Source organism: Anguilla rostrata, chromosome 14 (assembly GCF_018555375.3).
Source record: "Anguilla rostrata isolate EN2019 chromosome 14, ASM1855537v3, whole genome shotgun sequence".
Lineage (NCBI taxonomy): Eukaryota > Metazoa > Chordata > Actinopteri > Anguilliformes > Anguillidae > Anguilla > Anguilla rostrata.
This window is the reverse complement of record NC_057946.1, coordinates 3,046,051-3,070,290: the sequence shown is the minus strand read 5'-3', so window position 1 is coordinate 3,070,290 and position 24,240 is coordinate 3,046,051. Positions and strand designations below refer to the sequence as shown.

Below are 24,240 nucleotides of genomic sequence, written 5' to 3'. Positions count from 1 at the left end.
TCCACTACCCTATCTACCTGGGAGTACTGTACATCTCCCCTACTAAATATGCGGAATACCAGTAAACCCCCCCAGGATCTCGAGGCAGATCCAAGCAACAGGTGGTGGTGGAGGGTGAGCGCAATTTTTAATTTTTAAGACTGTGATTGGATGAGTAAGAGTAGAGTGTTGCGTGCATTCAATTGGACGATTGTGGAAACGCGCGGGCATGCGGTTAAAGGGCCCTACCGATTGGTCGGCTGCGTTTTTGAGTTTCCCGACAGAACTTGCTTTGGCGCACTATGCGTGCGACGCTCGTTCTCCCATTTTAATGACACAGCGTTGTTGCCCAGGTGGCCTCCACGTCCACTCTCGAAGTCTTAATGCGCAATCACCTGGGAATTTCCCTCCGAATTTGTGTGAGATTTCATCGATGAAACTGGACCAAAATAAGAATAAGAGACGGAATGGCTCGATGTCAATAAAAACATATCTCGTTTTAAGCTGTTTAGCTTTAATAGCACGGCGCGGGGTAATGGAAGATAAATCATATTTGTATTTTTCTCCCTGAAAATACTTTTATAATCGCAGACAGGGTTCCATCGCTTTTCAGTCAATTAATTTAGCAGACAGAGGAGATGGGAAGTCACTGAAGGGGAAAGCCGTCTCTCTCTCTCGCTCTCTCTCTCTCTCTATCTCTCTCTCGCTCGCTCATAAGCCATGCTTGAGGAAGCAGGAGATGGAGGGAGGAAGAGAGCGAGCGAGGGAGACAGAAAGATAGAGAGAGAGAAGACGTATCGGCGAGGCAGTTAGCGCCGCTCACGGTAGCGGAAGGACTGGATTCTGTCGGCCGCCTCCTTTACATTATGCAGAATAGCAGGTGTTCGGGAGCTGTTTAATCAGTCAATTACCGTCTCGAAACCATCTGGAGATCACTTTGATGAAGTTCATTAATAATCACTGGCTGTTATGCAGTGGATAAGATGTCCTTGAGTGAGGTTTCTATAAGTTTTTTTTCTATATATATATATATACATATATATTATTTTATTTCTTCCATGATTTTATTCAATTTTTTCCCAACCCCAAATTCAGCCGAACTTGTTGATCTCCCGTAACTCTTCCCGCCAACTTCAGGAGATGGCGGCTCCTCAAAATCGTGTGACGTTCTTATTTTCCGCACTGCAGACGCGCCAACCGTCACACATACTGCCTGTGTTGTCAGAGGATGAATAACAAGGTCGGCATATTCTCGGTTCGCCTGGTCTGTACCAGAACGTGTGATGAGACCTAGCCGAGCTTTTCACTGTTCATCCCCTCGGCTACACTGCAGCTGACGCCACCAAGGAAAATAAATTCCAGTGTTAACTCTAGTTCTTGAAAGAGGCCTGTCAGCTTGTCTCTTTGCTTCGCTGTATCTGGGCCACTGCGGCAGCTAGCTAGCCAGCCAGCTAGCAAAAAACATGCTGAACTTTGATTCCAAACCACAGGCTCTGGTAGGAACACCCACCACTCCCCACACAGAAAAGAATGTCACACCCAGAAACATCCCGTACACATTTTAGAACAACAAATACAGGTAAAGTCGCTCGAATTTGCTGAAAATGCGTAAAAGGCAAAGATTGCCTGTGCATCATAGATATGCCTTAGCATGGTTATCTTATGATAATTTCAAGGTAAGAATCCTGCATAGTATGCCTTTAACAAATGGCTAATGCATAAGACAGGCAACTGTAACCCACTGTCCTTGAAACCAATTATTTTGGCCTAGTTCTGTCCAGACAGGCATCAGAGTGTAATTCAATTCAGTGTACATGGAACCAAGGAACATCGCAGTTAATCCTCTGCCTGGATTATGAAGAGCATAAATGCATTTTTCTTCAGCAGGTCATTTAAAAAAATAAAAAATAAAAAATTTATGAATGCCTTTTATGCCCCTGGGTTGAATGTATAACCACAAGGCGTATGAATATGTATTGGGCTTCCTCCCCTTTGGGATGCAAATGAAGTTCTTTTTTTCACGTTCATCTCCAGCACGGAGTCAGCAGGGGCCCCTTCAAGAAGAGACTACGACCGCTCACTTTATTCTGCGGCGGCTAATTATTCCCATTATGTTATTATCAGCTGAAAGGCAATTTTCGCCGGTGGCCTTGGACAGGACGAGGCTTTTGTTGCTCGGGGCGGAAGGGGTGACGCTTTTCGAACGTCCGGCTCCATCAGAATCGAGCCGGTCCTTCGGGTGCCTTTCGTTACGGCGGTCCGTTCGAGGTTTAATGAAGACCTTGGAAATGTGACAACCGAGCCTTCGACCGAGCTTTTCCGGTTAAACCCCATAATTTCACTGCGTGTTTCATCAGCAGTTTGTACATGTACGTTTTTTTATTTTTAGAGGAAGGAAGTGAAGCTCTGGGAACGTGTAGTGGTGGACAGACCGAGAACACACACAAAGGTCAGGAGCTCTGTGCACATGGGATTTTATTCCCCCACAGAACACCCGTGGGTCCATTTTGAGGCATGAAGTGGTTGAAACACAGCGTATAGCAATGGCTCAGAATCAGCACATTTATAAAGGAATTGTGCAGCATACTACTGTACTGTACCTGTGTGACATTTCAGATGTGGAAGCCAGAATGTCTTAATAGCGCATCCTAGCTTGCTGACAAAACAGTTACTGGGAAAAGATTGTGCACAGAACTTTCTGCAGAACAGAAAGAGAACACAGCGCTCATAAAGAGCAAAAGAGGGTCAGTTATTATTTTTTTTTGTTTGTTTCAGCATTTAAATGATGACCGTAGACAGCCAGCGTGTCGGAGGGAATGCATTGTGGGTAATTTCTGCGGCGCCGAGCACCCTACTGTACGATTCTTTCCAATTAGGGCCGAAGGTTTCCTTTCAGTCGAGTCCGTTTTGTTCTCATTAAAGTGTTTCTCGTGTCATCCTGGTGAGGGGCCCTCACTCTCACCGCTGCCTTTGTGTTTTTAACAAAATGTTCCCAGCTTAATATTTCAGATAAACTGAGAGACTCACCATTCATTGTGATTGAATATGCCATCACTATGTTTGCAGTTAGGAGACCATTTGATTGATAAACCCATCACAGTCTCCTTAAAGTGGAAGGAAACCAGAGGCTCTTCTTCCTAAGAGCTTAATACCTGGATATATTTTTGATGTGATGTGTTAATATCTGGATATCTGTAATACCCGATGCATCTCCACCTTGATTCCCATGTCCCCTGCTGCAGTTAAGTTTTTAAAATGGCGTCTTCGGTTTGGCTATCGCACCAAGTTCTCACCAGTTAGTTGAGGGAGCAAGTGTTCCCATAACAATGAAATTTGATTATGTTGCTGTGCATAGTCATGAGAACGATCATTATTTTATATAGGCAGTCATGAACAAAGTAATTAAAGGCAATGTAATTCACCCTTAAACCAGGAAACAGGGCTTGAAGTCCGTTAATGGAGGCATGAAATTAAAAAAATGCCCTGAAGGGCTGATTTGAAATAACTGGAGAGCATGGATTTAATGGGATGCTTGGGTGAACAGAGCTATGAACGCACTGTTACATATCAGACCCTGAGTGGGTATAACTCCAGTCGACCCTCTTACAGTCAGAAGGTTTTGAGTCTGAGTGAGGTTTTGTGTCTCGAAAAAGACACACACATCCCAGAAACTGAAAGCAGTGTACATATACAACACTTTCATTCACTTAAGAACATTTCGTAAGCGAATATTATGAATTCTCAAGTTGATGGAGCAGTAAAAGTCCTCTGGAGAAGTGTGTTTGAGCTCAGGTTTGGACGAGAGCCCGTTGGATCCAGAAGTAGCTGAATTTGCAGCCTCCAGCAGGTGGAAAAAGCCCATAGCCCAGCAGTTGGGAGCTGTATTTTCGGGGCTGTCGATACGGAGATGTAATTGCTTGGGACGCTGCGGCCGCAGGAAACCCCAGACCTCACATGAAATTAATGGACACGGCCGGTTCTCTTTCATGGAATGGGTTTTGTATTTTTATTTATTTATTTATTTTTTGCAGGTAAGTATTTTCAAAAAAAAAAAGGACTCTGATGAAGCTGTCCAGTAGACTTTGATGTAGAGAGGAGAAACCGTTGGTGAACACGCGCGTGTTTACCACACACGCAAAAGATAAACATGGAGCGGTCTGTGCATCATCGATGACGTCATCACTTCCTGGGAGCAAGGCTTGAAAGGGCTCTAGTGTTCCGAACGTGAGTCACCGGTGGCATAATGACAGACTCCGCAGGATCGCCAGATATTCATGCCCCCGCGTTCCCGCTGTGCTCTCGTTCCACTTGGCCTTCGAACTCTCCCGTAGTTATTTTCCTGAGGCCTTCAAATTTCGAGGCCTTCCAGTGCGGTGTTAAAGTGAAACACGTTCACTGCAAAAAGGTTGGTGCAGTTACCTCCGTACCGCTCAGTGCATCTGGTGTGTATGTAGAGTCTATGGTGCAGTTTTCTAGTACCTCTGGTGCGTATGTGGAGTCTATGGTGCAGTTACCTCAGTACCTCTCATAGCATCTGGTGCGTATGTAGAGTCTATGGTGCAGTTACCTCAGTACCTCTCCTAGCATCTGGTGCGCATGTAGAGTCTATGGTGTAGTTACCTCAGTACCTCTCATAGCATCTGGTGCATATGTAGAGTCTATGGTGCAGTTACCTCAGTACCAATCAGAGTATGTGGTGCGTATGTAGAGTCTATGTGCAGGGTTTGGGGGGGGGGGGGGGGGGGTTGTGGTGTTGGTGCACGCGTGGAGTGGAGATGGGGGAACCAAAAAATAATTATTTGCTGCCGCCAAGAGGACAATTTTACTGTCTCAGGGCAGGGAGCTTCATATGCTGGTGTCTGTCTGTGCACACGCCCGGTCACCACGACTCCTTGCTCAGACCCTGTTACGCACAGCCATCTTGTGAAGGAGAGGTGCGGAAGTGCTCAGGCTATTAGGGGAGCCTCCGAGTGTTCAGGGTTCAGGGTGTACTCGGTTCAGGGTTCAGGGTTCAGGGAGACCTGCATTCAGGTGTTCAGGGTTCAGGGAGAACTGCATTCAGGTGTACAGGGGTTCATACTGACAGCTCAGACAGCCAAGACGTGGAAATAAATCTGAGCTAAACGTGTACGACAGCGACCCCGACGCCCACAGTGTCAGTCCCCCCGTATGTCCAACGCTCCAGCCTGCCTCCCTGCCACTAGACTGCCGCCTTCACCTGTTCCATGTCACCTGTCTGAAACTGACGTTGTATTTGTGAACCCGCAACCTGAACCTGCCCGAAGGCAGATGGACCCTCCCCCCTGTACTGAGTCTGGTTTCTTCCCACACGTCTTCCCAGGAGTTTTTCCTTGCCGCTGTTGCCACAAGCTTGCTCTATGGGGCTTCAGGCCCATGTGACCTGTGACGCTTGCTGTGACAAAATGCGTGATACAATTAATTTGATTTATTGATTGATTGAACGACAAAAACAAAAAATACATCTGTGAATGTACCCTTCTTCATGCGTGAAGTTACTGCTCTTCACAAATCGATAACACTCAGAATATTTCTGGGAGAAAATGTCTAATTTCGACTTGCAATAATATATATATTTTTCAATTTTGGTTACATTTTGGGACATCTAAATAATTCAAAGAAACACTGACATTTTTAACAGAAAAAAACCGTTTGGGTTAGAGAAATCCTGGCCAAGGAGGATAGAGAGTTATGAATATATAATGTTATGATTTCAAAGGTTTTAATGTCTAAACATTTTTGATCAAAAAACGTTTTCCCGGATAAACCTACATCACTATGGCAAAGCTCCCTCACTGGAGAACAGCAGATTATAACTTTAATCCAGATTATGCCTCTGAAATGTAAACTATGGGATTTCATAAAATGAAATGGAACTTGATAATACCATTAGAAGATTTCACCACTGCACTGCACTGCATAAATATATGCTGTACATCTTCATACAATTTTAAAATTAAGAATTTTATGAATACACACACTCACAGTAATCTTATATGCTAAAATGACATTTTCAGAAATACATTTCAAACATGGAAGAATATATAGCATTATATATTATATGAAATATACATAATCTCGTAGAATTTATTATATTACGTATTAGTATTTATATGATGAGTTTGAGCCCACAGCATATGTACACCAATACATAATGAATATTTTGCAATATATGCAGAATATTTCCACTACCTCAAAATGCATTTCCACTTGAATTTTGGATTTCCCGTTTGTCATTAATGGAATACAGAAGCTAGAAAGGCACTAGAAAGGACTAGATTCAAATAACATTCTTCCTTTGTTTCACAGCTAAATGCAAGTATTTGTGCTTCTTCGCAGTAATTTTCTTTGCAGGGAATAAATTAATCCTTTGGATTTATTAGCAAGTAAAAGCTAAAAGGAAATTTTTAATAACCTTAGGTCTGATTCAGGCGTTATTATTATTCCCCAATAAATCCCTGCTGAATGAACTCTGAGTTTTCTCTACCTGAACCTCCACAGATTCATAAATCCCTCTGTTTTCCTAGAGATAAATAAATACCCTGTCTAATATTTAGCAGCTTTATCTCGCTTGGACATTGGGATCACAATGGATTTTTATCAGAGCCGCTGTGACAAACATTTTAGAGAGAAATAATACTTTGTGCAAACACCAAAAGTAAACGCCTATCAGGAGACCAGCATCATGAGTATCAGCATCTGTGCTGGACTGCAAAGATGAGCGAACAACAGAGTCACAGGGTTTTATTCCAAGTGCCAAAATATTCAGTTTCCATGGTAGTTTCTCACTATAATATATACACCGGTATATATGTTAACTGCCAATATGAAGGACGCACCAACATAAAGTGTGTTAATAAGGCATTGGGCCACCACATACCGCGAGGACAGCTTCAGTGCAGCTTGGCAAAGTTCCTACACGTGCCTGGAACTGTACTGGAGAGATGTGACACCATTCTTCAACGAGAAATTTGGCTGCTCGTTGATGGTGGTGGAAACTGTGGTCTTGGGCTGCAGTCCAGAATCTCCAAAAAGTGCTCAGTTGGAGTTTAATTTGTCTGTTGGCTGAGACTGGCAAGTCAATTGGTTCACATGATTTTCATGCCCATCCAATCTTTCAGTGGCCACCTGTGCCCTGTATGGATGGGGGCATTGCCATCTTGAAAGAGACCAGGATAGAAATGCTTTACCATCAAATAAATTTTATTTGTATTGCACTTTTTACAGAAGACTGTCACAAAGACACTTACAGAGTCACAGAAAACAAGCAAAGAGTACAGAGTGATACTGAGCAAAAACCAGGCCAAGCAAGCATATAAGGAAAAAAAAAAAACTCCCAATGGGGAGAAAAACCCAAACGGTGGTGAGAAAAAAACTGGGAAGAAATCTTGGGAACAATCTGGCTGTAAAATAGTGGTAGAACGGATGCACTTGAAATATAATAATGTATCACAGCAAATAAAGTGGGTTGAGCGGATTACAGCTGAAGTAACAACCACAGTATTCAGGAGATGGTTTGATCGCAGTTGACTTCCTATGAGGGGTTCAGTGGACCTAAAGAACAGCACAAAAATGCACCCAGCACCATGACAGAACCACCTGAACATCTGGGCCTCTTCTGACACAACTCACACATGCAGCTCATCCGTTTGCCGATGACAGGCTGAAGGATGACTCATCGGACTTTCAGGTTGACATTTGCTGTCATCTGATTCAGAGTGGCTCGTTTGTTTTGCCTCAAACCAACGCACGGACATCACGGCTGAGGAGTATGCACGTTTGGCCACAGCTGAAACCCCTAGTTTAACATCATGTTAACTTTAAACTTCAGCCACTTGAGCAGTCCTCATCGCTGAAGCTCCTGTAAGATATGCCCCCAACGACCACAGCTATTTCAAAGGCACTGAGATCTCTTTTTCTCCATCTGTGCTTCTAGCCATGGTAGCCAAATAATGGGCAACTGAGTTTGACCAGCATTTTAATGCATGATGACTCACTCACACACATACACACACCCATTCACACTAACACTCTCTCTCTCTCACACACACACACACACACACATACAAACACACACACACACACATACACTATCTCTCTCTTTCTCTTGCACATGCACACACATACACACACACAAACAGGTTACAACCAAAATAAAAAACTCTTGAGGAAATTAGAGTTACAATGTACAATTAATAAGGTGCTTCTTTACAGGTGTGGTCCCTCAATTAAGCAAGTAACATCCCATAATTCTTAGGTATATATCTATACTGTATTCTCCCAATAGGCACTTTCCCGGCTGAAATATTTTTGTCAGTTTTTCACAAATCAACATCGTTGCGGATGATTCCCACTTTAGAGGGATTGCTCAATCCCCATTTGCATAGCGAGAGGCTATTAGAGTCACAACCTACTTAAAAAAAAAAAAATCTCCTAAAATTAAAAAGATTAGTCTGAAATGAAGTGCTGACAGTGAGCCCCTCTCTGTGCAATCAGGCGGAAAAGCTGCGGTAATATAACTCTGTAAATGAGAGGCAGGATCCCAGCGAACACAACAATGCGCTGGACGGGCTTCAGCAGCTGCTATCAATCACACGCTGCAATAATTGCTTTTATTCTTAGCCGCGTACTCGCTGGGCTGCTGAAGTAGGTATAAATCCCATTTTTCATAAGTAGGCTACGGAGGAATTTAAATGCAGTGCCTCAATCACTGAACTCCCCCCACCCTCTCACCCCTTTACACGTCTCTGCCTGAGTGTTTGTGATGCTGTGAGTTCATAGACAGAGCTCTTGCTTTTCCGTGGTCATAAGCAATACTGTGAAACGGACGAAACGAGCAAAACTATCTTACCGGGTGTGGCCGGAGCTCAAGCCTGCTGTCTTTAGTCATGGGCAGTTTGCAGTTTCGTTAGCACGTTGCCATGGAGAAAATGGCCGTTTTTAAAAAACGTTTTTTTTTTTTTTTAAAACATGCACTTAAAAATAACGCTGGCTGGCAGTGTTGATGTGTCCTGAAAGAACTATCCTGTCAAAAACATATTTTTTTAAAAAATAATTTGAGGATACTTTTCGGAGACTGGAACAGCATTCACGTCACCCCCCCCCCCCCCCCCCACCACCACCACCTTCTTCCTCCAAAAGAAAATTAAACACACTTAAAACCCCCTTGCTATGTTTTCAGTTGCACTTGCACTTTAGTTAATCATTTTGAGTGCCTTGGCAAACAGCATCACAGGCGCACGGGTCAGTGGCTCTGGCCATTTGGAAGCGAGGCAGGAGACGTCATTATGTTCCACATTTACAGTGATGAAACGGAGGCACAAAACTATTCACTGGGCTCATAACTCCATTAGGGTTTCACTCAAACGGATTGACTCTTTAGTCATTATTCGGTGTGCTAAAATCGCATGGTAATCTGCCACTTAATCTGCCAGTTTGTACATTTTAAAATCAATGATCTGAAATCATTAAAAATGTTTTTTTTTAACATTACAGAGTGAGTAACTTCTGTAGGCGTAGAAAGAAAGTCAATACAAATGTATTTTAATTTGACTTTGCGACACAGACAAAAAATCAAGAGAAGTAACCAATGGGGGGGGGGGGGGGGGGGGGGGGGGGGGGGGAAACCTCAGATACAAGAAATGGCTGCTATAAGTTCCAGTGCTTGTATGCTCTTGTAATTTTGGAGGAAATTTAAAATTCAAACACAGCAATACATCTTTTTTTTCCCCTTAATTATAAAAATCTGCTCTCATGAGACTCTTTTATTTAAAGTAAACCCACAGGGATAAAAGTGCATTAAATACAATACTGTCAAATCCAGTGACTCCAGAGTCCCAGATATGTTATGTGACATTTCATCATAAAAATACATTTTAAAAAACTTCAAGAAAGGGTTTTGACATTTGTACAATGTCAATCTTTTAAAAAAAATTTTTTCTTTGCCTATTTTTCAGTTCAGCTTCAGCTAGGCTGGCAACAATTCCAGGCAGCACTGTATAATAAAAATGATCCTATGAGGCAAGTTGCAATGCAATGGGCAGCAGTGTAGCACAGTGGGAAAGGAACTGGGCTTGTAACCGAAAGGTCATAGGTTCAATTCCTGGGTTAGGACACTGCCGTTGTACCCTTGAGCACGGTACTTAACCTGAATCGCTTAAGTATATATCCAGCTGTATAAATGGATGCAATGTAAAATGCTGTGTAAAAAGTTGTGTAAGTCGCTCTGGATAAGAGCGTCTGCTAAATGCCTGTAATGTAAATGTAAATGCAATGGGTGTTCCAGGACACCTGCGTGAAATGCAGCAACACTGTGTTCTAATTAACAGGAAGGATAAAGACCATAATTAAACTTGGCAAGTCATTACTGGGGCATGGGGTACACGTTCTTTTCCTCAGCTTGAACCCTAACAGACGTACTGAGCGTAATGAAATGCTTTCCTGGTACTTGTCTTGACTTACTACGGAATTTTGGCAAGACCCAGTGTTTAAAATGCCATGCACTGCAAAAAAAAAAAAAGAAAAAAAGAAAAAAAAAGAAAAGTGGTTTCATTACCGTATTTTATGGTGGCTAATAGAGTTTGCGGGTAATTGAATTTTAATCTACAGCAAGCCTTTTCTACATAAACTAGAGCGAACCAGTCTGCTGGGATTGAGATAGTCGGTCTTTATTGTGGACGTGTATTAATGAGTGTCACGTGAAACTGACCTTGCGTGATGATAAGCTGATGATTGCATTCACAGGTATCCGTATGCTCAAAGTGTAAAGGAAATGTAATTTGAGTACGTTACCAAAACTGACATTTAGCTGTTGAACATCAATGAGCCTCAATCATTCAGTTCTGACCGTGAATCAACAGCACTGAAATTGGAGACCTGGGGGGGGGAGGTGGGGGGGTGGTGAGTTGCTTCCTACTTCCTGTTTCCCAAAAAAAATAAACATTTAGCTACTGGCCTCAATGAGCCTTAATTATTCAGTTCTGACCGTGAATCAGCAACACTGAAATTGAAGACCCTGGGGGGGGGGGAAAAAAACATTGCTTCCTGTTTTCCAACAAAAATGGTCATTTGAGACCACGTTTTTTTTTTTTTTTCCTTCTTCTTCTTCTGTCAACAAGCTCTAATTCTAATAGCCATGAAAGGGCTTGGTGATGGTTTTTTTTTGTCTCGTGCTATCCAAAAAAAAAAAAGAAGCACGGTGTAATTAAGTGCCTGCAGACGTGAGGCATCATCGGTGCTGCTCTCCAACAGACGGGTCTCGCTGACGGTGTGACGTATCCCGGATCTTTCTACTGTGTTTGCAGCCCTGTGTCCTTTTGTAGCTGGCCGTCATTGCATGTATCACCTTACAGTTAGAGCATGACCCACTGTCTTGCATAGACAGGGTAATCACATTAGGCTTGTGTGGGCCTAATCTAGAAACTGGATTTTTTTATTTTTTTTTAAATACGTAATGCATTAAGCCTTGCCAGGTCTGTGACATTTTAATCTTTTTAAAATATTTTTTTTATTTTTGTAGAGAAGAAGTCGGTGAAGCTTTCTTTTTGACTGCTCTCCTCGGATATTAATGCAAATAGAACACAAGTCAAGTGCAAATTGAATGTTAGTTTAAACAGTTTTGTTGACTGTATTGTTCTATTCAACTGCAGTTTGATGTCCCATACCTCACACAAACGCCTGTATGCTGTTACCTGCGCGAACAGCCAAAACTGGTATAAATGTACACGTAACTGTGATGGGTGTAAATCTAATTTTATCAAGGAGCTGGGTGAATGTTCTTGTTAGAAGTCATTAATCACATAACAAATGAAAGACCACCTGTGTAATCTTGAGCTAAATGGATGAGAAGTCAAAATTACAGCTTATTCGTAGCTGATGGAAGCATTTTTTGGAATTGAACGGTGACACTACAAAATATGCGTTTTCATTCATAATTAGAAATAACGAATTTGGGTGTCGCTGATTGAGCGTTCCGTGTGAAATAAACCTGAGTTGCTTTGGGGGAGCTAACAAAAGAGGCCCCTGTCGTTTCTCACGGCAAGTCGCTATGACAATAATAGACGTGCTGTTAGCACAGGGAGTTTGTCACCCCCTCCCTCCCTCCCTCCCTCTCTCTGTTCTTTTTTCTTTTTCTTTTTCTTTTTTTTTTGCTGCTGCTGTTGCACTTCCTGGGTTTCCATTAGGCCAAGGCCTTGTCATGGGCACTCGCTGATCAGCTGTGAAATATACTGCAGGTGACACTTGGGCAAGTTGGCGGGGGGCGGGGGGGGGGGGGTCATCGATGTCACATCATCCATGACAACCCAGGATTGCCGTCAACCCATCTACCTAGGACCCCCCCACCCCTCCCCATCTTCAGGGGCATTCCATGCTTCCCTGGCCTGCCAGTGTCACCCCTTGTGATGCTGGTTTTATTTTTTATTTTTTTTAATGGATCAGGAAGTAAGTCTTAAGGAGTTTTGAATAACAGGTGGTGTACTGTGTGAGAGATACAGTGCTACGAGAATTCTGCTTGGGCAGCACAAGGGTCGTTTCTTCACTTTCATCGTACTGTCACAATACGACGTCCAAATACCCCCTTTTCTTTATGATGAATAAATGCATTCATTGTAACTAATGGCTTCACATTGTAGCACTTAAGATATATACTTATCTTATGATGTCTGCACTTTATCCTTTATCCGGTATCTAGTGCGCTGTCCCTTCAGAACCTCACTTGTTTCAGTGACCTGGGAGAGCTGCAGGACCTTGGACAGCGTCAGCACGACTCATCGGCATGGCAACAGCTGATACCAACTGCCAAATTATTGGGCTCTATAAAAGGTCTAGAGTTCAGGCCTAGAGACCGGTTTTACATAGCTGTAAAAGTAGTTTTAACACAGTTTTCTGTATCTCATCTGTTCGCCATGAGTCACAATGACCACCCCCAGCACTGCACCACGATTGGTGGAGAATGTGGGCACAGTATCCCCTGGAGGAGAGACCTTTTTTGCATTATTTTTTTTACTTTACATTTTATTTTTGGTGAGGAGAATAAACATCATGGAAAACCCACAGAAAGCAGGACAGCCCTCCATAAAGCCTGAGTCCATCATCCCCAACCTGTCCAAGACTCACTTCAAGAGTGAATCCAATTTCCATAAACCACCTAATTACCAAATACATGCTGAAATATGGTCATTCTTTTGCGCATGACAGAAAAAAATTAATTAAAACAGCACTGCAACGGTACTGGACGAGTGACAGCGAGTGAGAGAAAGTCTTTCCAAACATTGCACAGAAAGCAAAATGATACCTGCCAGAACAATAACTGTCACCTCTGATTTAACAAGACGTGTTTCCGCCAAGCATCATCAAGCAGTGATTTAAATTCAGCCACAAAGTTTTCTCGGGCCGTCCGCATTAATGATTTTGTTTATTTTTAGCCTGCCCCTCCTGTCAAGCGTTCCCTTCTTGCGGACAGCCTTTCACGTGTCATTTTTGAGCGGGTGGACGAAGCTCAGTTTGTGTGTGTGTGTATGTGTGTGTGTGGCTGCTTCCCAGGACTCTGATTACAGGGGGGGCCTCCTGGCACAGCCTGCAGAGCATTTACCACATGCTCCTTACAAGCTGCAACCATAGATGGTTTGAGTCCAAACGGGCGTTCCTCATTGTAATTCTCTTCCTCTCTCTAATCACACTCCCCACCCTCTCTCTCTCTCTCTCTCTCTCTCTCTCCCATCACACTCTCCACTCACTCTCTCTCTCTCTCTCTCTATCTCACTCCCCACTCTCTCCCTTTCTCTCTCTCTCTCATCCACTCCCACTCCTCTTTCTCTCCTCCATCACACTCCCCCTCCCGCTCTTTCTCTCTCTTTCTTCCTCTCTGTCACTCTCCCTCTCTTTCTCTCTCTCTCTACACTGTCTTGTCCAATAGAGCTGAAAAGCCCATAAAAATGTATTTTTTAAAAGTTATGAAAAAACAATGACGTGGCACAGAACTATAAAAAAAAATATATATTACAATGTCTGGTTTTAATAACCACACAGTGAACGCAGTGCCCTGACTTTGCAGGAACACTGCTGTCAATCATAAGTTAAGTGGTAATTGACTTAACCGTGCGGATGACTGGGCAGGTGCAATGTAATAATCGTTTAATTAATGAGCGTGATGAAAGCAGACTGCCGCGCTCAGGTGAGGCTGGAAATTCAGGTGAGGAAATCTGCTTTTGGAAAACCTGTATAGCCTTAGCTTTCAGCAGTAGCTAATAGCGATATTTCAACTATGGTAAAAATAAAATAAATACATTTAAAAGAATAAATAAAATAAAAATAAAATAGTAACCTACCTCAGAGGGCCATAACGGAGCACTGAGTTGTTCATTAACGTAGCCAGCTATTGTTTGATTGGATAGTATTTACTCCAACTTCAGTACGTCCCTCAAATTCTCCCATACTGTGTGTAAGCCTTTGTGATTTTCACACAGAACTAACTATTTGTGGGGTGAGTCAAGGGAAGACCTTTTTTTCATGGAGGGATTAATAAACTTCCCTCCTATATGAAGTCCCGAGTTCAGTCCCTAATACAATGATTTCTGTAAGAGGAGCTAGGCAATTTTTTCCCCTCAAACTCAATTAAAGCCTGTTAAATATAGATTTGGCTCTCATGTAAAATGTAGGTTAGGAGTGTTGACCAAGGTATGCATTAGGAGGCCATGGCTGAGGGAACATTCAGAGTTGAGAGGGAGGGAGAGAGAAAGAGAGAGGAGGGAGAGAGAAAGAGAGAGGTGGAAGAGAGAAAGAGAGAGGTGGAAGAGAAAACGAGAATGGCTGACAGAATCTCTCAACGTCTGCCCACTCCTTCCGTGTTATGTCATTGTATGTCCATTGATTGACATTTGGTAGATAGCAGGTGCGTGTGTGTGTGTGTACGTGCGTGTGTGTATGTGTGTGCGTGTGTGTACGTGCACATGCATTTGTGTACTTGTTTGTATGCACATGTACAGTGTGTGTACGTGCATTTGTGTGTGTGTGTGTAGTATGTGTCTGTGTGTGTGCGTGTGTCTGTGTGTGTGTGTGTGTGTGTGTGTCTCCATGCGTATGTGCATGTGTGTGTCTGCGTGTGTGTGTGTGTGTCTGTGCGTGTATGTGTGTCTGCCTGTGTGTGTGTGTGTGTGTGTGTGTATGTGTATGTCTGTCTGTGCGTGCGTGCGTGTGTGTGTGCGTGTGTGTCTGTGTGTGTGTGTGTGTGTGTGTGTGTGTGTGTGTGTCTGTGTGCGTGTGTGTGCGTGCGCACGCTAATGTAAAAGCAGAGACAAGAGCAAATATTTGCACAACATCTCCTGTGCAAATAGCTGGACATCAACCACAGTTCCTGCCTATTAATGCAGAACAGGCTCACGTTACATAAAAGGGCTCGCTGAGGAGGGGGGGAGAAGGGGGGAGGGGGAGAGGGGGAGAGAGAGGAAGAGAAAGTGATTGGAGAGGGAAAGAGAGGGGGAGAGAAGAAGAGAGGGATGGAGAGGGAAAGTGAGGGAGAGAGAGAGAGAGGCATTGCATTACATAACATTCATTTAGCAGATGCTCTTATCTAGAGATATTTACAGTGTGAGAGACCTTAAATGCATTCATCTGGTTTATGTGAGTGATATTCATATAAATGCTCTTTTTTTTCTTTCTTTATAAGCATTGGTAAGTAAGTCGACATGTTAAAAATACAATTACCTACACAAAAATAGGTAAATGAAAAAATATGGAAATAAACCTGCTGGTTTCTTTGTGTTTCTATCCTCAGCTATCCTCAGGCTTGCTGTCTGCTATGCAGTATTATGAAATCTTGTTTTTAAATTGTCAAATAAATGTATTAATTAATTAATTCATTCATTCATTCAAATAAGACTAACAATCAGTAAAATAGTTTAAAAAAATACTTTTTAAATTTCCACATTTTTTAACAATGAAAGCATAAGAGCCTTGTAGTCGAACAGACAAAATGGAGTACACGACACTCACTCATTAAACGTTCATTGTATTCTGAATCAGCAAGCTCTTCGCGGAAAAATCATCAGCATGTGTAGCGTAATTGTAACCACGGATACCGTGTAATGGAATACGTGGTGAAATCTGTGAAGCTCACTCGAACCCGGCCGTTTCTTCCTCGTTGCTTTTGTGCCGTTGCTCGATAAGCAGTGCCTCGCGGGGACACTGCTCCGTGCACCAAGGTGAGGTGGCTGAGAGGGGCGGGGAGCTCCTCGAGCGATTTATGGCATCGCCTCCTGGGATGTGGTGCCTGCTCCTCTGCAGGTGGGGGGGGGGATGAAACAAGCTGTAAACTGTGAGAACCAAGGGGCTGGGGAAATGTCCAGGAGTCTCTCAGTGTGACCTCACACACGTCACACCGAGCAGGGCGCTTATCGAGTGGGGTCCAAGAGACATGTCACAACAGGATTAGGTTAGCTGGATACTCACTGAGAAACTGGATAGTTACCCTCATCGTTACGGTTACTCAGCAGTATCCAGCTAACCGCTGTGAGCAAGTCTTGTTTATGGAAAAATAAGTTGCATACGTACTTATGGAGGGTTCACTCAAACTGGCCCCTGCTCATCCAATCAGGAAGCAGGAGGACTGAAAACTGGCCAATGCAAAATACCCAAATTTCCATCGCATCTAGGTTTCATTGGCTAAACTGGGTGTTACAGTATGTAGGGTAATATTTAACAAATATGATTGTCTTGAATCCATTAGATCAACAAAAGTAAAAATTGTATCCATTCAAGCCTCAATTACTTGGCTGCCCAGTAAATCTGTGCTCAGTAATCCTGCATTATGAAACAGGGCCCTGCGCCTATGACTTTACAAAGAAATGTGCTGCGTTACTTAAAAAAAAAAAAAAGAGTTTGTGGGCAGCACACATAAGAGGAAATACATTTCACAAAATTGCATCATCTCCAGCAGTTCCCAGACTCCCATCCGCTAGAGCACTGTGTTTAACTGGCTCTGCCACTCCATCCAGGAGTAAAGTGATAAAACGTCTGCAGTTATCATCACTAACACGGCTTTTAAACCACCGTGGATGCTGGCAAAACACTGCCGTGCCAAAAAAAATATTATCTCCCCCATATTTTTATCACCCAGGTCATGAGATTAAAGCACAGATGGCGTATTCTGCAGGATGAAAGACGGGGGAATGTCAGAATCAGCCAATAGCATGATTAAGTTAAATGCCTGTCGCTGATAAATATCCGCCATTCTTATACGAGCCCTAGGTTGTGTAAATTGCCCACACGCGCAAACTGCCAGGATCACACCTCTGCTTAAGACTGAGAGTGGACACGACGGCGTACTCTGAGGGAGCGTTTCACAGGTCTCCATTAGCCCTAAACCAGGACGAAACCGAGCATCTTAACGGTTTGCCCAAACGCATTGATAGGTTGAAGTGCTATGCTAATGCTGATCAGGATCTATTGAATGCTGTCTTAGGGGCCCCCTATAAATATAGTGATAGTTATTCCAGGTACTGTCTGAAGAGATGCATCTTCTGACCACGGCGGAACATGGGCAGGGACCGACTGGTTTCATAGGGGAATGCAGCCCTGCAGCATGGCATGTCATTGGCTGCAGCTGTGCAGCATGGCACGTGATTGGCTGGCGGCCCCTGCTCAGCTGCACATAACTCTCTGCAACTTCACTGAGGGAGGGAGGGAGGGAGGGATGCAGTTGGCCTGGAGGACCAGCATGTCCCATAATTCACCAGTGACCCCCCTTTTTTCAATGTGATGCCTCCCCACTCTGCATTATTAGCCTTCACATGTGAGAAGTAGTAGCTTGGCACGTTTCCAAGGAGACCACATGCTTGTATTGTATTGATGGGGGGGAGGATAACATAGGTATTTCAGTAATAATAATAACGATAATGATATTATTATTATTATAATTATAATAATAATAATAATAATAATAATTATTGTGGGGTTTTTTTTTCGGCTAGCGGCGCTGCTGCTCTCTACCCCGGGGGGAGCTGAAGGAAATGTCAGTAAATGAGCCGCGCGCGCCGCTATCTGAAGAGCCTTCGCGAGCACTCCAGAGGTCGCAGAAAGGCGTTCGTCACATTTCCCCAGCCGTACGAGAGTAAATGCCATCAAAAAAAAAAAAAAAACGGGCTTTTGTGCAATCGCAGATAATTCAATTACAGGCTACGTTTTTTTTTTATGCAAGCTGACCATGCTCATCCCATAAGTATCATTTCAGTATAAGCGATGAAAAGCTCACGATGCACCAGAGGTCGACGGATCGCTCGCAGGTCCCCATGACGACGTCCTCAGGCAGATCTTCTTAAACAGGAAGTCCCTTCACCTATTCAGTTTAACGAGTTTATTAGCGTTTAATGCCAGGTTTCCTCCTTGGGGTGTGGCTGCAGTGGATGAGTCACATTTGTTTGTGAGAGTTTTCTTTCTCACTTCACTTTGGGTAGTTCTGCGGTATTACAGCAGTATTAGTGTAGCCCAATCCTCTTGATTGGCTCAGACCTCCAGACAAGTTTTTTTTTTTGTGTGAGATGAAGAATATTTTAGATGCATACTGAAGTCTATGACAAATATGCCAGCTTGTGAAGGGGCTTTTTTTGTGAAGTGGTGGTTCAAAGCTAATTAAATACATTTCAAACAGGTGTACTGTAACTGGCATGATTAGAAATGAACGGAATGCATATTCTAAGTCTATATTAATTTAATTTTATACAGCTGGGATACAACTGGCTGAGCATGCACCAAAATTAAACAGCAGTAATACCACAGTGTTAGATAGTCAGCCAGCTAACATTAGCTGCCTAGCAAGTTACAACGCTATGAAACATACCTGAAAATATATTGTTTTAAAAATAACTTCACGATCATGACCGTACTGGATGTGTAAAATTTAGAGAGGTCGGTGAGATATGTGGAGAAGTGCCTTGGCTCTATTGCCTGTGTGAGAAAATCTTTTTATAACCATTAGTGAGCGCTAAAGTTTATTTGTTTAACTTTTTCTGATGAGATAACAGGAGATTGTTGTTTTTTGGCCAAATCCAAAAATATCATGAGAAACAGGAGGCCTGGTCACCTTGAATGGCAGACCTGAAGACGTGTTACCTATCAAAGCTTTTTCAGTTTCAGTTTGTGAGATTAAGGCATGTAGTATTATAACCGGAATTGTCTAAATTTGTAGGCTACCTGTACGGAAAAATGAACCAATGAAATCCTGTTTTTATATAACTATGCTTTGGCTTGAAATGCATAAATATGTGCTGTGGACAAACGATTTTTTGGAAGAAATCCTGCTGTAAACTCTGGGAGCAGCTGGAGGATCTGGATTTTTTTCCCCCCCCTTGAGATCTCAATAAAGATAGAACTTTATTTTCATGGCACGCTGCCTTGTGGAAAAAAAAATCCTATTATTAAGGACTGTATTGTTTTAGTGTAAATTTCCACGACAGGCCGCTGAAGTGCCGGGGCCCGGCGTCTGACAGTCAGCATCGCAGAGCGAAAAAAGGCTAATTAATCGTCCGCTCCTCGGCGCTAAAATAAGCGGAGGTACTCTTTGGACGCCGCCGTTGAAAAATCTTTGTCTTTGTGCGCTTCGCCGATCCTCCTCCTCCTCCTCCTCCTCCTCCTCCTCCTCCGGGGAACAGGCAGTTAGTTACCCTAGACTGAGTGACATCTGGCTCGAGCGAAACCGGCTCATTAAAAGCGAAGAGGAGCGCTAGGAGAAGAGATGATCCTGAATATCAATTAGCAAGGCTAGCTGAATCCGGCAGACCTCATCGAAAAATCCAGATTTAGTTAAGCGACAAATGAGGAACAGGGCCCTAATAACAATAATAATAATAACAATAATAATAATGGTGGTGATGATGATAATAATAATAATAATAATAATAAATGTGTGAGATGTAAGAATTAGAAAGATAATCATTATAATGCAGCAGTATCTCTGGGTGCCAGACCCACTCCCCGAAGCTCAAGGATCTGAATTTAACCACACACACACACACACTTCACGGTTTTATTTTTAAACTCTCCCAGCAAGCGGTGTGCAAGCAAAAATGTAATTAGCAAGTCTGATCCTTCCCCTGTTTCCCAGTGTCTAATGAAGTGTGAAAAAACTGATGAAGTTTTGAAAATGTTCTTTATTTATCTTTCCGAAAATAGACATTTCCCTGCAAACTGTGGCCAAGTTTTCAGTCTTAGTTTGAAAATCTTATTCTCACATTTTCCTCCAGTGTGTATTCATACTAATATTTAAGTCCATTTTTATTGATTTGCTGAATGTAAAGATGTAGATTACAATTGTATTTACAGTTTAATATTATTGCTTTTGCAATTATTTCATTGGTTATTTTGTTTTTCTGTGTTGCAAAGTCAAATTTAAAATCACTAATAAGGGCACTAACTCGCTAGCATGAGTGCTAACACACTAGCATGGGTGTTAACATACTAGCATAGACACTAGCACACTAGCATGGGTGCTAGCTTGGGTGTTAACACAATAGCATGGACACTAGCACACTAGCATGGTCACTAGCAAGCGTAGGGCAAGGGCAGAGAGAAAATGCCCCCAGTCTGATTCATCTGACGGGTAGTTTGTCATCCGCAGATGGCAAATAGTGAAACTAATAGTTATTGTTTCGGTTCCTTCTCTGCTCCTGTTTGTTTGCCACCCCAGTGGTTGATCTTATTGCTCTGGATGCTCTTACAATCTTTTTATCTGTTTGTTTTATATTGCAAAAAATCCTTTAAATTGTACACTAAAAGGAACTGCAAACCACACGCAAGCAAGAGTTAAATGGCTGTCTGTGACAGTCTTGAATTACTTGACAGTCTTGTGTGCCTGCGTGTTTAACATGCTCAACAGGAAGAGTGAATATTAATAACTGACTGTTCTCAGCAGAAACCCCCCCCCCCCCAAAAGCACATCTGTTTGTCCGAATAAGAGCCCTCGTTCTATGAAGCATGTAAATATAGTCTTTCTCGGGATAGACGAGGCACACATTCCCTTGGTAAATTTGCATCTCATGGGGGGCAGTCAGGGGCATATTTATTAATCTGGCTGCCCATCCTGCCCCATAATGCGAAATGTATTTGCATTACGGTATGTGAAAGGTCCCAGTGACCTGCTTTCGCTTCCGAAGTTCACCAGCATCTACGGGGTTAAAAGTATTCAGAGCACGTGTTTGACTTGAAACCAAAGCTCTTGTGGTTTCGCCTGTGGTCCATTAGCAGAGACGGGTAGTCAGCATCATGCATCATGACCGCCTCAATGCCTGACAAGAGCTTTGATGGAAGCAATCCTCTGCCATCACCACTGTTTGTTCTTTTTTTTTTTTTTTTTAAATAAACATTCAAGTGTCTTTTTTTTTTCTTTCTTCTGACTGCTCCAATGTAAGGGTGTTGGAAGTGAGCTAACATCCCAGGATTCCCATTGCAGGCTAGTGAACGATGTTCCAATTGCAATATATCGACCTGATTAACAAACAGAAAAAAAAAATATATAATATACTCGAAAAATATATATATATATATATATTTCAAATATGATCATCTATATTATCAAATTATGTATTGGTTGGTAGTAGGCAAACTCCCATACCTCATACATGCATGCATATATTCACGGATTATATCATGCATTATGCATAAATGTCATTAGAGCCGCAGAGAGGTATGATATTGCTATGTGGCGCTTTTAAAATATTTATTGGCAATCACAGAACAAATATGAGCTAAAAGCTCCAGGGCAGTCTAAATATGTTTTCTATTTACAGTGAATTGAATATAATGTGATAAATTACATTCCTTGGGGGCATATTAATTATTGCCCAAGGTCAGTCATCATCATTTCCAGCAGAAAACTATAAACCATCAGCAAAGCTGCTGAATGCTTAGATTGCCAACTGTCGGTTGAGCTCGCCAACTGTGCTGCGGTATTGTGTTCTAGTTCTTTTGGCTGTAACTGCTGTAACTCTCACTGATTTTCTACAACTTTCAATTAAAACACTAGAGGGAATGCACTTGTTAGGGTGCATGCTTTAATTTCAAAAACTAAAAAGAATGCCCTCTGAATGCATGCTTTCATTTATAAAACTGGAAAGAATTCACTCGTTTCAGCAATCCAGTAATTACTTTTCAAGGTCTGCTTGGCCTGATGGTGGCGCTAGAGGAAAAGTCACGGGGGTCACTAAACTGAATAGGTTTCTTCCTTTTGGAACATGAATGTGCCCATCAGCCAATTTCATGGCAATCTGGCCATTACTTTTCCAGATATGTCTGTCACAGATGGACGGACGAACGTCATTGCATAATCTCCTCGGCAGAGGTAATGACATTATGCACATCGTTACGTCATGAACTTTCGCCAGCTGACCTACCTTCATAATGAGACAATTAAGCTGTTATACAAGTCTCGACAGTTAGAATCTTTGAGATATCATCCAATAGCTTCTCGGTGGAAACGTTCGGTAATGTGTAGAGGGGGCGTGGGAGGGTACATCCTGTGAAAGACTGAACCGAAATGGAGGAAGTCCAGCACCCCTGAAGACCTGTCCACCTGTTACTCTCTCGTCTCTGCTTTTTCCCCTTGTGTTTGTCTCCCATGTTCAGCCCAGCATTCACAGTGCACGTCTAATGTCAAACCGAAGGGTACTGTCCTCCATGTTCTCTTCACTCCTCAACACCTCCCTGTCCTCCGCTCTCTCAGCAGATGACTTCGCGGGTGACTTGCAGCAGAAAGGTCACGGTCATCCTCTTTATAGGCATCACAGCCCTCTCCTCCGCCATTTTACCATCATGTTCTGCTCATCCACTTACCTCTGACTTACATTCGCCTTCCCAACCCCCCCCCCTCCCCCCACCTCCCTTACGTATGTCAACACATCCAAACCTCTCACATCACATCAACCACCCATCAGTGCTCTGGACCTCGTTTCCCTCCCATCTCATCCAGGCAGACTGACCCACTCATTTCCTGCATGTTCATTACATCACTTCCTGTTGGCCTTCATGGAGGACTTAGTCACAGCCCTGTTGAAGAGACAGTCTCCAGACCCATCTGTCATCCAGAATTATCAGCCAGTCTCTCTGCTCCTGTTTCACGCAAAAACTTGCAGCATCTGGAATGCGCAGCAAGTAACCAGCTCTCTTTAAGTTCTCCCATAGAATAAACTTCACAAGTCCTTCCAGTCTGGCTTCAGGATCGACCACTCCACTGAGACACACCTCTGTCCCAGAATTCTCTCAGGGCCGTTGAAGCATTGAATTTGTAACTGAGGAGTTTGGTAGAACTGTTTCTCTTGAATCCTGGAATCAAGCCCAGAGAATGTTCAAAGGTTTTGAAGAGTAGGTTTTTTTGGAATGTTTTGTTTTTTCTTTCTTTTTAATTCTATGTCAGTGTTCTATAACTCCTTTGATTTCAGTTGCCAGCAGTGATTGTTGCACCCCCATTAGAATGTCCAGCTAAGAACATTCTAATTACACATTTGTGATTTTTACACCTAAAAGGGTTACTTAGCCAAATAGCACCCAGGTTGTAGCGACCAGTGGAACGTGGTGATGCTCCCAACGACAGGTACAATTCTCCACGTGGTAGTGGGGCAACCTAACACAGGACAGCAGTTTCACTGATACACCTTGTGTGTGCATGATGCTCTGTGGTTTTGTGAAGCGTCAAAGTCAGGACTGATGGATGCTATTATGTCTGCTTGCCAAACGCTCCCTTGATCTTGTCATGATTACAGTGTGGTTGGTACACGTTGATTAGTAGTAGAATAGCAACCGGGAGCGAGAAATCAACAACCCCTCAAGTCAACAGACGTGATCATTTGATCACTACATAATGGCCCATACACTACTGCCCGATAGGAAGGTGCCACAGATTCGTCACCGAATCCTGTTGCGTGTTTGAATCAGTCTTGTTCAAAGGTTAAAAATGGTATGAAAAGAAATCAAAGGCTCAGGAAACCGTTCATTTCCATTAAGACCTTTTCTTCAAGAGGGCTGACGTGATTTTTCAACTGCGTGTTCAACTGCATTTTTTCCTTGCATAAGCTTATGGCCAAAAATGCCTGCTAAATGGCACTTCATGAGCGCAAAATCTGGAGTTAAAAAGGTAGCAAATTATACGTGTGAAAATGTTCTCCCACTTTGTCAGATGAGGGCCGTGTATCAACCTGCCATTTTAATGTTGAAGATGCATAGTAATAAGCCCAATTTCTCTATGTGTTCATGTGAAGATAC

The 24,240-nt window shown here is 42.9% G+C and overlaps 1 long non-coding RNA gene across 2 annotated transcripts in view; it reads left to right on the top strand.

Moving 5' to 3' along the window:
- LOC135240054 (uncharacterized) overlaps positions 1–24,240 on the top strand; it is a 49,429-nt gene that overhangs the window by 1,372 nt on the left and 23,817 nt on the right. The gene's annotated exons all lie outside the window — the stretch shown is intronic.